This window comes from Cebidichthys violaceus, unplaced genomic scaffold (genome assembly GCF_023349555.1).
Source record: "Cebidichthys violaceus isolate CVI_PGR_0920_01 unplaced genomic scaffold, fCebVio1.0.p SCAF_6, whole genome shotgun sequence".
In the NCBI taxonomy this organism is placed as follows: domain Eukaryota; kingdom Metazoa; phylum Chordata; class Actinopteri; order Perciformes; family Stichaeidae; genus Cebidichthys; species Cebidichthys violaceus.
Genome location: NW_027176816.1, coordinates 15,958,747 through 15,971,434, shown reverse-complemented (window position 1 = coordinate 15,971,434; position 12,688 = coordinate 15,958,747).

Here is a 12,688-nt window from a genome sequence, read left to right as displayed (position 1 = left end):
TACATTCTTAACATCACATTAATATTAAACTTATTTGGTGGATACAGCCTTTTTCTGGCCCCTGTGGCTTTTAAAAGCCTGTGCGTTTTAAAACTTTCCAATCACCACCCACAAATCTGCGTGAGTTCATGGTCTCAATCTCTAGTTTCAAGTCTTCTTCAATATACAGCATGATGTTCATTTAGTAAATTATGGTCCATTTAGAGTCAAATAGACCATAAAGCAGAGTATGGATTAGGACAGGGCTACCTTGTGATTGACCGGTCGCTGCCACACATTGTCTGGGAGTTTTCTCTGTTTTCGTCTTAGAAGTTTTCACTTCATACTTGTAAGATTTTGGCCGCTTAAAAATGTGTTATTTAGCATTCGGTTTTACTTACTTACTGACCGTTACTTTAAAAAAAAATTCTCTCTTGTGTGTTAAACTGCTTTATGGAAATGTAACACCAAATCACTCAAAATGCCCTTTAAGACTTGGGAGGAGTTTGCGTATGTTTGGACTGTATACTGAGTGGAATGTCTTTTCTGTAGGCTTCAGGAAGAGCAGCAGCTGCAGTGGTAGCAGCTGATAGGGCTAATACAGAAAGAATAACAGAGCAGTGATCTTATTGGCTCAAAGAAAGTGGAATACCCCCCACCATATTGAGTAAATATGGAATTATAAACAGCTCCACGGGAGATCAGCGCTGCCATGTAGCAGCCCTGGTCAGAAACAAAGCCCTGCTCCATGCGACCACTGTCATTAGGCTGCTCGATTAATTGTAATGTGCAGATTAATGATAAGCGGGGACCGGGGAAACCCCAGTATGGACACGCTCAGACAATGCCTCACACACACATACGCAGCAGACAACAATATGTCAGTATTCAGTGCTCTTTATGTTCAGCTGGGTACACAGTGTACAAAGGGTGGAGGAGCAGGAAGGAGGGGGGGGAGAGCAGCTATAGGCACAGAAATGGAGCTAAGGAGCAGGGGGGGGGGGGCTGCTGAATCTGGAAGATAGAAACAGCTGTGACATCGAGCAGCAAGCGGCCAATCGGAGCGCAAGAATCCTCGAATCCCATACGGAAGAATCCCATAAGAGAAATCCGACTTGAAGAATCAACAGTCTATTATTTATGTACCTAGGAGGGGGTCTTATTCTATTATTTAACTGGGTAATTAATGGCATTATGATTTTGCAGAGAAAAAAAAAATATTTTCTTTTTTAAAGATATCTTTAAAAAAACAAAATGTTTTCCTCTACTTGTCGGTGTTGTTGTTCTTGTTGAACCATCCCTCTTTCAATACAAAATTATGAACGTATAAGATTTACTTCATCTGTAAAAAGCACATTTGTAAATCATGTTTACTTTCAAAAGCAAAAAAGGAACCGATGCATTTTGACATCAGCAGACTGTAGATCCGAAATACGCATGTGCACATGTGATTCAGTGAGAGGATACGATGGTGGTGTTTTCAGGCCGTCCGCCAGAGAACAACATGTTCCAGAACATATAGAACAGGAGGGAGGGGCTCAACACTGCACACACACACACATACATGGACAGAGAAAGCATTGAGGGGGTTGATGTATGCTTCACTGGTGTCAGTTTACAACACAGTAAACAGCCCCTCTGACATGTGCTCTTAGAGAACCGCATAGACCGGCATTCTTGTCATTTTTAGGGGCAGAGGGGATCTTTAGGGCGAGAACAGTTCGACAGTAGACGTCTTATAGAAGTGATGTACATCATCTTAAAGCTGGGAACCTGAAGATTAATTTGATGTTTCTCTTTAATTTTGCTTAGGTGCTGAATGTTAAAAGTTGAGTGCAGAGGGGCTTAGAACATTATGATGAAGTATATGATGGTCATTATCACTCTATTATGCCTCTTAAGTTGTTTTGGGGGTTGATACCATTTCTTACAGAGATTTGGTGCTAAATTGAAGCATTTTTTACCACCCGAGAAGTGATACAAAATTATTTAATATTATTTATTACTTCCAAAATACCACATTAAGTAGGGGGGGGCATGCATTTAAACGAACAAAGGAAGTAGTTCTAAGTCGTTACAAAACACTTTTAGTCCGACACTAAGGCCAGGCGTCTGGATAAAGGGACTGAGATGGTTGTCAAAAATTCATCTCATCTCATCTCATCTTCAACCGCTTATCGGGGATCGGGTCGCGGGGGCAACAGCTCCAGCAGGGGACCCCAAACTTCCCTTTCCCCAGCCACATCAGCCAGCTCTGACTGGGGGATCCCGAGGCGCTCCCAGGCCAGTTTGGAGATATAGTCCCTCCACCTGGTCCTGGGCCTCCCTCGGGTCTCCTCCCAGCTGGCCGTGCCTGGAACACCTTAACAACTTAAAAAAGTGCAATTTCTTCAATAATTATTTAAAAATGGCGTTTCAAAATCAAATATGTTTAAAAATCTAAGTACTCACTGTATAAGAAGTGGACTTAGTCATTGTGACGTTGCCTTTTGGTTTGTGGACTGCAGTTTTGAATCCTTGAGTTCGACGATTATGCCGTCGCCAACTTGGATTAGGACCGTCGCCATGTTGTTTTTTTACAACCAATGAACAGAAGTTACCATATTTGGAATGCGGAGAAGTGATGTAGAGACGCCGTATACGTCTCTGGGAGCGGCAGTGACCTGTCAATCACAGAAGCCCCGCCCTAAAGCATACTCTGCTTTATGGTCTATTTGACTCTAAATGGATCATAGTTTAATAAATGAACATCATGCTGTATTGAAGAAGACTTGAAACTAGAGATTGAGACCATAAACTCATGTTTACAATATTTACTGAGGTAATAAATCAAGAGAGAAGTAGAGTCATTTTCTCATAGACTTCTATACAACCAGAGGAGTCGCCTCCTGATGGACAGTAGAGAGAATGAAAGTTTAAGGCACTTCGGCATTGGCTTCCCATTGCAGAACCGGAGGTTGCTGCCTGGCACTCACATAAGAATGTAGCACCATCAGAGCATGAGAGTGTGTGTGTTTTGAATTTATAAATGATGGCGCTGGAAACAGTGTCATCACAACCTGTGGCCAGAGCTGCAAAAATACAACCGGAGTGGTAATTAACTGTAGTTTACAAGCATTCTTCTTCAATCAACATGACGAACTACCCAAACAGAAAAACAGCTAACATGAACACCATGTCAAAGTTAAGTTAAAAACAACATGGCAATTCAGTGTGATTATCAGGTTAGTAAAGTAGGGCTTTACAATTAGCTTTTTAAGACCTTTACTTGCCAAATTGTATGATAATGCAATTATTAAAACATCATTATTAGATAAGCAGCTGATATGGGGTGGGCTATAAGCCTTCTATTAGCCATAGGCAGATTGATTATGCAAAAAACACACCAGACTGACTGAATATCAAGTACAAAACATCTTTTGTACTTTATTAGCGGTTGTAAAGTTGTTCAGAAGAAAGCGTCGCTGGAAATAGTCACGCCATTGAATGATTTCTTGATCTTCAAGCACTCCATTAGGTTCTGTCCTTTCAACTGGACGTTCCCTAATGTAGTGAGAGACTTTTTGACCAATTTTCTACCCGGCCTGGACATCTGGAGAAGCAAAAATAATGCTCTTCATGTGCTGTTAACATGATAATGAATGGGCCTAATGGCTTCTCCCTTTCTGTAGAGGTTTCATCTCCTCATAAAAGAAGTATTGATCGAACTGAGTGTCATATGCTAATGACAACATAAAGGTGCCTCGAGTACGTCTTTATGAGTCATTTTGTGAAAGGAGACCACGAAAGTGACTGATGCCGTTTTTGTTAAGTTTGGTATGAATCTCAGTTCAGTTGCTCTAGTTATAGGCTGTGTCTGTTTGAAATGGCACCTTTTACCACGTGCACCAGAACATTGGAAAGTTTCTTAGCACAAAGCAAGAAACTTGCTCTAGCTCTACTTTTCCCTCCTGAAAAGAGGAAATGTGCACAGCTTCGTTCAGTTTAAGAGAATTTGGCTTAGTTTTGCTCTAAAAGACATTTTAATTTTAATTTTATTGTTGTTCAGTCATTTGGTTGTTGTCCGTTTTTGTAGTCAATGAAAACTAAACAGCAATGGACACACTTTGTTTGTTCCTACTGAATTGTGGAGCACTTTGTGCGAGTGCTATGAATCAATCATTGATCATTCTTCTGACATTTAATCATGATGATTGAGATATCGCCGCTTGATATCTTAATCATCATAAGGTGATGAATCAGTAGTACGGACGCTATAGACCCCTTTTGATTGGTAAACATGATGACATGTTTTTGTGGGCGGAGTACAGTCAGGTTGCTGACGAGCAATTTTTTTTTTTTTTTAAATGGCCGAAGAAAGTTTGTCAAGTTAACATTAACATATTAACATGTTAACTGACCCCGTTGCCGCTGGCAGAAGCTCCGGAGAGGACAGCTGGCTTGCTAGCTTGTCCATCAGCAGAGCTGGCTAGTTAGCTAGCTAGTCTCTGTAACCAGTGTTGCATGGCGTTATTGGTAAAATAGCTAAGTAGCCAGCTGTCTGCTAGTTAGCTTGCTAATTACACAGTGCTTTGATGCTACACTGGTTACAAAAATAAGACAAACAGTAGGCAATCTCCTGATCATTCTAATAGTTTTAGCCTATTAGCAACATTTTATTCAATCTTCCAACAGCAACAATGACGTTGAATGTAAAAAGGTCTATAAATAGCCACACCCGTGCATATTATATTGGCTCTGCGTGTCTGGCCCCAGCTCTGTACTTCAAGTATAGGTTTACATTTGTTCTGTCTTTGAACCATCCTTACAGCCTGTTGTTCATACTGGCCGCTAAGAGTCCTCACATGACACAGACTGTTGACGCCTCATATCATCTTCAGATACAATCTCAACCGTATTTTGTCATGGAATGAAGTCATCCACAGCTTTTGTTTGGACTCTTAGTGGCTGGTATGAATGGGGAAAGATTACAGCAACCACAAATTGTTTTAATGTGCATATGGTTTGAATATTGTTTGAAGACAGTCAATCTCCTCATGTGACTCTCAGAAGGAAAGGGAATAGGTGTGGAACTGTGAAGGGGCCAGACTGTAAAGTAAAACATTATTTAGCTTGATAGCAATAACATTTAGAAACACTATCTACAACAACAAGCTGAATTTTGCTTCATTTTTTTTGGCATTCAAAATAGTAAAATTTGAAGATACACCTGGACAGGAAATGAAATGAAATTAATTTTAAAATGTCAGTGTTGGTACAGGAGCTTAACCCAAGGGTCAAAGCAAACAAACAAGCTGCAGTGAGCTGCTGTCTCTCTCAGACCAGGCTGACCCACTTCTTCAGTGGTGCTGCCTTGTTGCGGGGAGGCACGCGTCTGACACACGTGCAAACATGCACACACACACTCACACAGACCTGCTGAATCATGGCTGAGGTCTGGTGAACCGTCTGAAGATCCCCATCATGGTTACTCGTTATACAAATACTGGATGCATCCTGATGTTCTTCCACATCATGTTTAGACTTTCTCTTTGTACGATTTAAAAACGGTGATCTGAAGTTAAAATTGACTAACAATAGACAGGAAGTGATTATTTTTTTCAGAGAAAGTATTAACCTGTCCTTTTAATAAAAGGCGATACTTTAACGGAACATTATGCCGCATTTTATGATTTGGCGCCCCTTGACCTCACCTTTATTTCACGAAGCTCTTGCCAAAGACTAAAAGCCAGTCAGGGATTTACTCTTGTCTGACCTATTTCTCAGTCACTCTCTCTTTTTCTCTTCTCTGCCTGCTCTACCAACATCCTCTTCAGTCACTCTGCCATGATGTCCGTACTGAGAATACAGCGCTGAACAGAGTAAAAATAAAGAAGAAAGCATGGAACAGAAAATGCTGAATATTCCTTGATGATTTCTTGTGTTCAAGCCTTTCACACCAATGTTCTTGTTCCGTTCAATGCACCGGAAATGTAAGGTTCTCAGTCATTGTTTTTACTTTCCCCACTGGTTATTCCCCAGTGTGCAATACTGTAGAAATGTTACAATGTGATTGTTATTCTATGAGTGGTGCCAAAGAAGCATGTAATTGTACTGTTTTCATCATTCATGACTGGACTGAGAGTCTAAATATGTTTTTCATGTGTATATATACACATGTATGTGTGTGTGTGTTAATCATATGTTACATGGCCTTTAATACATAATGGTAACCTTTTAAGGGAAAGATAGTGAGCTCTCACGCTTCCACTGCTGGTAATAATGATAATGGACGTAAGTGATGTAACGCTGCCACTTTTCACATATGGTCAGGTTTTACAGTACACCTGTCATTTCTGACAGATAATGTCCATCGAAAAAACTTCAGCTAATGCACTTGGAAATGAATAGTTCTCTCTCTGTATGTTACCTTGACAACGACAGGTATGATTCCCATCTCTTGTCGGCCACTCGCCATCACAAGCCAGTTCGACTGCTATACTTCCCCATTTGTTGTCATCGTATTTTTTTATTATCTTTATTTGGTTTGTCAGACAGGGCATTATGCTGTGACACCAAATGGATCAAAATCCAGATCTTTGTGTGACGGTGTGAACACACGATTTACATCTGAGAAAATCGATTGATCATGTGAGCTGAAGTCATTATTTTACTTGGTTGTGTTGTTTTTATCGCTCTCCAAGAAATAAAAACCTGCAATGAGAAATATTAAAGTTTGGGATTTGATGTAGGTATGCCCATATATATATAGATGGGCTCCAATTTTTTTAATTGCATTTCTAATTTATTTGCACAAATTATTCATGTTCAAATGATAAAATCAAGTTTATCCAGTTATGATAAGGTGGTGTGCCGAGAGAGGAGCGGAGCTAAAAGGTAAGCTACGACACATGAAAACTGCTTCGTCATGTTGAGGTCTAACAGACTGTAAATCCATTTACACTAAGTTCCCACCAGTCCAGCCTCAGTGTGCGAGCTGCCTTACCTCTGACCTGGGTCAGTGCTTTATTTCCTTCCCACCAACACTAATTGTGCACAGGTATACGTGGATTTGACTAATCCTAATCCACAGGGCTTTAATCCGCTGTGAGAACAAGCGGTGGACGCACTTTGCCTCGACGGCCTGACCTGGATGACAGTCCTCAATCCAATCTTTCCGCTGAGGATGACGCAGCAGAGAATGGAGTCAACACACGGAGACAGACCAGATTACACAGCCCTCTCTGCTGTTTATATGTTGATTTATTCACTTATTTAAAGGCGGCATGGCTAAATTTCTTTTTGTGTTTCATTGTGTCGTCTTTTGTTTTCCATTATTCTTTCCTTGTGTTACTTTTCACGGCATCGTTATTCAATCCAAGTTCATTCCGTGTCATTCACGCCCTCCCCCCATGTGTTATACAGCTGCAAAAAAAAAGCAATTTCCTCAAGTTTTGGCCTCAAGATCTGTAGAATGACGACCACAATAATCAAAATCAGCTTGGTCTCATCACGCGGAGTTTAAAAGACACATAAAATTGTGCATGTCATTTTATGTCATGTTGTCAGTTCTGGGTGCAATGTAAACGCGTACTTGTGAATATGCTAAGGTCAGAGCTAGTGACAGTGGTAAAAGTGAGAAAGTATTGTGGGTGGATGGGTAAAACCAACACAGCTTCAACCAGCAGACCAAAGTCTGTGTTTTACAGTGTTTGAAGCTACATTACTGATGTTTGTGACGTATTTTCCTTATGTTACATTTACATATTTTACATAGTGTACGTACTTATTTTAAGCCTACCATGATGTTTTTACCGAAAGTGGTTTTGTTGCCTAAACTTAACTATGGCCGTTTCACTGTAACAACGTGAAGTAAAATGACACACAAAAAACAGAATGTCCTTAAAATGTTGATCAAAGTAGGCACTGCATCATGCGTCACACATGAATTAAATGGTGATTGTTACATAGACAATGTAGTCTTGAGTGTGACTGAACTGAATTTCATTAATGTGACTTTTCTGTACTTCTGATTTGTCCGAGTGCATAACATTACACATGGATGGTCCCTTCTTTGGAGACCGTTTGCAGGCGTCCAGCAATATTGAAGGGAAGCCAATGCCGAAGTGCCTTAAACTTTCATTCTCTCTACTGTCCATCAGGAGGCGACTCCTCTGGTTGTATAGAAGTCTATGAGAAAATGACTCTACTTCTCTCTGTATTTATTCCCTCAGTAAACATTGTAAACATGAGTTTATGGTCTCAATTTGTAGTTTCAAGTCTTCTTCAATACAGCATGATGTTCATTTAGTCAATTATGGTCCTTTTAGACCCCCGTTCGTGTCCCAATGTGTTTGTGAGGTTTGTGACTCGTATGCATATTTTAGTTAGTTTATGTAGTTATTTTAAGTCTAACCATGATGTTTTTCCTAGACTTAACGAAGCGGTTTTGTTGCCTAAACCTAAAGTTGGATTGTTTCCATGGTGGCAGCACGTAACCACCACCACGTAATGCGCCGTTAAGAGGTTGTGGTCATTTCACGTATATTTCTGTGAGATACAGATATACATATGAGATACCATTTGACCTACCCAGAGACTATGGGGAAATTATTATGTGTGCTGTATACACACGCCTGGTGGCAACGCATCCATCACGACAATAACATTGACAGTACTGCGGAGGCGATCACAGGGTACGTTTATTTTTGTGTCAACGCTTCAGTGCCAAAGAAGACCATTAGAACATATCCACACAACGAAGACTACATCACACATTACAAAACTGTATTGGATGAAAACACGACAGAACAACAATATAATGGAACAGAGAGCCGTTCAAAGACAACTAACGGGGAAACTAATGGAAGCGTGAGAGCATCATTTTTGTCGAAAATAACTGCGGGGCTCCGTGAAACTGAACTTTGACAAGAGTGAAATGCATGTGCTGAATACACTTCGATAAGCAAACTAACTCAACAATTTCTGTAACCCTTTTGATTCTGAAGGGAGTGACCGAATGTAGAATCCTTTCAATTACAGTGAAGTGATCCAACGCAGGATAGAAGAGAGATTGATCAAAGGGCTGTGGCCTTTAAAAAAAAAGAAAAAAAAGAACGTTGCACACTAAGAAGGCCAGTGGGCCAGAAGGTAGTCTGCTGATGAGTAGATTCCTACCGGGAGCCCTTTATTTCAGTTCTCTGCTGATTCAAGAGCTACTCCCACAATAAAGAAAAAAGCTTATTCCTGTTCCGTTTTGGTTGATTTTACTGAGCATCGACCAATCACATTTTGATTAACAGACATATTCCAAACGGTCACTATAATGTACAACAACACGGAGGCTCCGTAGTCCGAACCACATATTATATTGATATTATATATTATTTAAGGAAAATAGACATTGTTATCAAGGGGGCATCTTAGTTTACCTTATTGTGTCTACATCCAGATCTTCTATACTTTTTCTTTTTACTATTAGTACGTAGTGCAGCTGCCCTTACAAAGTATGAACTGTTGCATGCAGTGTGCATTCAATTGGGACATACTACTTCCTCATAGCATGGCACCTTGAACTTTGACCCCCTCGCTCACATATGTGCTGCATAGAGGATTGTGGGCCAAAATAGACATAAAATCATGCTGGCTTGCACACTGCAAAAAGGCAACCGGATGCTGTAGAACATCCTGGTATTTTGGCATGTGATATACTAGGATACTTTGGACATACTAAATGTTTTTTTGTGGCATATTAAATAAAGGCTAATTGTATTGTAACTTATCTTTTCTCACAGTGGGTAATGGGTGCAGTAAGAGTGAACACAAACAGTGAAGTTGTGAGCAGGACGGATAAACCACGAGCTGAAACTCACTAGAAAGCAAACAAAAAAATTCAGCTTGTCATTCTCTATAGGTTAACTACGAGCGAGCAATTTGTTTTCACAATTTCATTTCATACAATGTTTCTATAGAAATAATGACAATAGTCGCTTTAGCGTGGAATTATGAACCTAATTTAGTATGAGTTCCGATACAAGGTTATTGATGTAAGTTTGGAAAGTTTTTACAGTTGTAGACTATCTAAAACATATAAATGCTATTCATTATATACATTAAATTATGTCAGATAATATATAAACAACAACAAAATCACCAGAAGGAAAACTACATTAAATATAAGACTGAAGACTGATATATTTGACATTAAGGGTATGAATCAGGATATATCATGTGCAGTCATGTATATGACTATTAACTGCTGTATTGTGCCCACATACAGGGTTTTCTGGGGACAGCGATTCAGTCTTTCGTCTGTGTGTTTGTGTTTTGAGCAGCAGCACACAACGTTCAGTACACGATGTCCCAGCACATTTACAGCTCTGTGTCCTCAGCCTGAGTACTGGTGGATGTACACAAAAGCTCAGCTCATGCATTACACCATAACGGCAGCATTTAGGGAGCAGTGCTGCCCTCTATCTGTCTGCACAGGGAGGACCACAGCTCCTCTGTTGCTATTGGTCCTACTGGTGGCTATGGTGATCCGGTTAGGAGGTATCTGAGTCCTGACATTAGGATCATCTGTTACTACTAATTATTTACAAATATAACTAATGAAGGGGAGACACCCCAGGTGAATCAGGTTAAACATTATTTAACTAATAATATCATCAGGAAACTTCCACGGTTGATTACTTACATTAAGATAATTATGTTGTTTAGATATGCAAATAAGGTATTATCTAATGGTGACTTTTGACATATTATGGAAGATAAATAGACCAAAATCTCACAATTGACATGTTTTTGTCTGTAGAGTCTCGTCTTAAAATAGACCTCTGCCTCGATAGTGTTATTTACTTCCCATATGTTGGATATGACATGATTATGCGTGCCAAAGAACTGACCAATGTTATTCTGGGGTTGACTTTTTAGTCAATAATGATGTCTGTTTACTTAACTGAAAAAAAATAATTATAAACTGACAAAATAACTCTAATTTCTTAACATGTATCCAACTCTATACCAAAATATTCCTGCTGTTCATACTGACTGTGAAGAGATGTTTAGTTGTTGTTCCTCTTTTCGGCTGCACTGGTTAGGGGTCGCTAGATACAGCGGATCATCTGGGCCTCCGGTGTGGAAATCAGATTTTATGATCCGCGTATTTGATATGCCAAATCAAGAGCCCGAAAGAAACCCACACAAACACAGAGAGTACATACACACTCCACACAGAGAGGCCCTGGATCTTCTTGCTGTGAGGCAACACTGCACCACCTTGCCGCCCACTATTTTAATGTAAGAAACTGAGCAGAAAATATGCAGCTCTCTATCTGTGTAGCAATCCCAGATTATAAATAAAAACTTGTCATAGCGACGTCACCCATTGGTCTGTGGATTACTGCTCTGAAGCCTTGAGTTCGGCATTTTGGTTGTCGCCATCTTGTTTTTTTGGCAACCAGAAGTGACTCTTTTAGGCGACCAAAATAAAAACACACTGTGAAAGGGTTAAAGTTGAAAAATGAAAAAAAACAGAAAACTCCCAGACCAGACAACGCCGCAGTAGCGACCCGTCAATCACAAGGTAGCCACGCATTATGGTTCCTGGATCCATGCTTTATGGTCTATTTGACTCTAAATGGACCAACATTTACTAAATGAACATCATGCTGTATTGAAGAAGACTTGAAACTAGAGATTGAGACCATAAACTCATGTTTACAATGTTTACTGAGGTAATAAATCAAGAGAGAAGTAGAGTCATTTTCTCATAGACTTCTATACAATCAGAGGAGTCGCCCCCTGATGGTCAGTAGAGAGAATACCAGTTTATGGCACTTGGCATTGGCTTCACTTTTCAGCACCTGAAAATCACCTGGAAAGAAGAATCATTGTGTTTTCGTTAGCTTAGAATGAGCGATTTATATCTACATGGAGCCGGCAGCCATGATTTCTACGGTGGCCTCGAACGGACAAACTAAACACTGGCTCTAGATGGGGCCATTCTGGTTTTCATGTTTTCCACATGGGAGTGGTTAAATTCATTGCAATTTCATTGCAATTTGCAAAATGCTGTCAATCCTACACACTGCACCTTTAAGAAATATAAATACTATTATCGATACAATGTAATTATTAATAATGTAAAGTTTTCCTTACAAGCTAAATATTGTATCGTAAACATTATAACTTACATCACAAGCATGATGTACACAACATTATAAACTGTTTCCCCGCAGGTACTATTGCAATTCAAGACTTAATATAAGACATGAATGTTCTTCAGATTCTTGATAAATGTTTTTATTAAATATGACATCAGCCTATCTGTTGCCAGACACCTTTAATAAAAAATGTATGTATACTGCTTGAACTGCGTGAATCATTTATCTCTTTTATATCCCAACTGATATTGTACTATCCTAATCAATAAGGTGACTTTGTTGTCACTGCTGCTTGTGCATTAACTGTGAAACAGGTATGTATGAAATCTTGGTAGAAACATCAATGGCATCATCACAGTTATAGACTGCCCCCTAGTGGTGCAGGATTATCAGTCACCAAACAAACAACACACAGCACATTCGCCAACGTCTGATGGATCAATAAGTAATTATGAGAAACTTCTTGACCTCTGATTAGGGTCAACTTCAGTGTTAAGCATTTGTCCTCCAAGACTTCTTTAACTGACAGAGCACCGACACTGATGCATCTTTGAATAATCAATCTG